The following is a 3,091-nucleotide window of genomic DNA, read 5'->3' on the forward strand; positions in this document are numbered from 1 at the left end:
AGAACTACAGTAACTTTACTAACTTAGCATGTTTTATGAACAACTGAACATGTGAAGCTGCCTTTCGCCAACTATTAGGCGACTATCAACAAACATTTTGATATCGCCGAGAGGCTAAGACGAGGGAATTTTACCTGCTTGACTCGCTGGCTGGCTGTCAATAAAGCGATGATCCGATGCTGCATTTCATACCTTTATTGTTAAATACTGTGAACCAAACAACATTTAAAATCACTGGCAATGCGGTCAGCAAAATGTGAGCCTCTCCCGCTCATCCCGCTCAAAAAAAAAAAAAAAACCCGCTCTCAAACCAGCTGATTTCACTACTGAGGTGAGTCGGTGACGTCCGCACTACGTGACATGTGCCACCCATTCATAAAGTGACTATCAATAATAAACCTGGCACCAACACCAACTATTATGTCCGTTCTCTAACTGCTACTAGAATTTGAGCCACCGGCGCTGCTAAATAATGGCGAATTTGGCGATCTTTTTTTTTTTCACTTTCCTTTCTTTTTTTTTCGGACTTTATTGGGCTGTCGGGCCTAAAGTTCGGCTAATTAGTAGGGTAGGGTAGGGCCTCGGGCTGGCCCAGTAGGGCCCAGTTAGGGTAGGGTGTTAATTTTCAGGCCCGATGAGAACTCTAATTGGCATTGCCATGGTGGTGGGGCCCAGTGTTATATCCTGGGGCCCCAAAATCCCTAAGGGCACCCCTGGCCGGGAGTCCTTTCCCCTTTAAATTATTTAACAATTATTTGACAAACTGAAACTTTTTGTAGTGTCTGTGCTTTATGTGCATTAGTTTGTATTAGTTTCTGTATTTGCATTTGTGCAAAAGGTTGAATGACTTGTTTACATTTTGATCAGGAATGAATTATTGGACCTTTTCAAAAAAGAAATATAGGGGCCGTCACTGTGGGCTTTCATCCTTAAACACTACTTATCCAATTTGTGGAGGGTGGTCAACAGTATATGAAGACATTATATCCTGTAAAATGTATCACGTGATTAATGGACTATACCAGTGGTTTTGCATGGGTAGTGGAACATCTACAAAATATATAGCAAACAGTCGTGTTTTAGAACTCTGATATGGTTTTTCCTCCCTTTTATCCGGCCATTGATTTCCGTTCATCCCACTATGATATGAAAATGAACTTTCAGAGACTTCAAACTTTCTTCACACCAGTATCCCGTCACTATAATAAAGTCGTCCCTCAATATTTCAAAATCGCTGCTATGGGCCTTTGAAGGGCAACGGCTGTGAAATTCCACAGGGAGTTTTACTTTCATGGCTGCAGGCGTTTTGACAAAATTGCCAGGAGCCTATTTCAGGCAATTGTGCGTAACAGTGCACTTGACCAAAATCTTCAAGTAATTAAAAAAAAAAAAAAAAAGTTTTGTATTTTTTCCCCATCCTGTAGCAGCACCACCCCATACACACAAACTCACATTCTGACATTCTTCCCTGCAACACATATACTTTTTGTCTTTTTCCTTGTACAAGCAGTTGATTTCATAACATCTCTCTCTTTCTCTCTCTGTCACACACTCGCACACAAACTCACACACACACGCTGATAAACTCCAAGTGGAGTTGTCGTTAGCCCAGATAAGAATGCTTAGCCATGCTTAGCCAGCCATGTTATGTAACATCATCACACTCCCCTAACTCTGGCTTTCCTCACAGTGATGCTACCTCTGGATGTGGATAGGTCTGTTAGTGTGTGTGTGTGTGCATGTCTCCATACACTGATATCGCCAGTTGTGCGACTCTTCTCTGCAAGTCTCGTGCATGTGTGCCACTTCTTGTGTGTGCCTTTCCATCATTTTCGTGTTTCGTGACTCATTTTCATGCGTGTCGAAGTGAAAATTAAAGAGTTGTACATGTGCATCTGTTTGGGTGTATGTGTGTGTTTGTGAGTGTGCACATGGAGTTGAACATAAATGACATATCTAAGGGCTACGTGAAGCTATGCATCCTCCGAATGTATCACATGACACTTCCCTTTATTTTGACAGCATGTATTTTGTGCTCTGGCATTGTGCCAAAAATTGAATGCCTGTCAAAGTGACCTAATATGCACTGCGGCTCATTTGCCCTGCAGTTTATCAACCACCTCTACCCGTCCCATCAGTGGGCTTGTCATTGTGTAGTGCAATATCTACAAAATGAATAAACTTCATATTTTGGTTAATCTTTTCCCAAAGCAAGCAGTCATATTTTACAACTAATTTTTAATTTTTTCCTACCTTTTCTCCAGCCATTGGTTTCCATTCATTCCACTATGATATGAAAATGAACTTTCAGAGACTTCAAACTTTCTTCACACCAGTTTTCCATCACCATACAAAAGTAGCCCACATTAGTTTTCCTAAAAGCAGCAGCACTGTTCTGTTTTGATGACTTGAAATTGCCACAGCCAATTATCAGTTCTGCGGTTTATGATTGCTGATGATTTTGTTAGCCATAGAAGCAGAACATCATAAGGTGGCTGTTAAAGCCAAAAAGTCAAATTTGAAAATGGAGGTATTTTGATTATATGTTGTGAAATCCTTGGTGCCCCTGCATGATTTGCAAAATGGTTTGCTGCAGTGCAAAATGTGGGTAAATTGCAGTAAATGGGCCAAACATTCAAAATCAAAGGTATGAGCCTTTTGAGTCTAATCTGGCCCACTACTCTGTAAAGAATTTGGTCCCTTTTAACAGTGAATACACTTTTATGAAGAAGGAAACAGCAGTGGAAATAGTTTTCATGCTTGCCAAAAATGCAAACTACAGATTAAGGCTCCTAATCAGTCAAATGGATCAAAAATGGCAGATATAGTGAACTCTTTAGTAAATTTCAAGTGCTCCCGCCCTGCTGGAGTGTCTGTGAGCAAAACATTGGATTGCTACCACCTCCAGCTACTGCTCTCTAAATGACCTCTGACCTCCCTGTGAAGGCAGGAGGTGAAAAGCAAATTTCCCTCAGAGGATCAACACAGACTTTTCTCCTCCCTCATAAAAACAAAGCGCCAAACAAGTTTTATGACACCAGGAGGCATAATAATCCATTACAAATCCACCGCATCACATCAAACCTGCATA

General features: G+C 41.0%; 1 long non-coding RNA gene across 1 annotated transcript; it reads right to left on the bottom strand.

The window, feature by feature from the left end:
• Window positions 1–1,106: 1,106 nt before the first annotated feature.
• On the bottom strand, window positions 1,107–2,395 carry LOC115363057 (uncharacterized). Its single transcript, XR_003928575.1, has 3 exons — window positions 2,366–2,395; window positions 1,524–1,525; window positions 1,107–1,216 (listed from the first exon to the last, which is right to left on the bottom strand). It is a non-coding gene; the product is annotated as an uncharacterized LOC115363057 (long non-coding RNA).
• Between the last annotated feature and the right edge of the window lie 696 nt (window positions 2,396–3,091).

Source organism: Myripristis murdjan, chromosome 8, assembly GCF_902150065.1.
Source record: "Myripristis murdjan chromosome 8, fMyrMur1.1, whole genome shotgun sequence".
Lineage (NCBI taxonomy): Eukaryota > Metazoa > Chordata > Actinopteri > Holocentriformes > Holocentridae > Myripristis > Myripristis murdjan.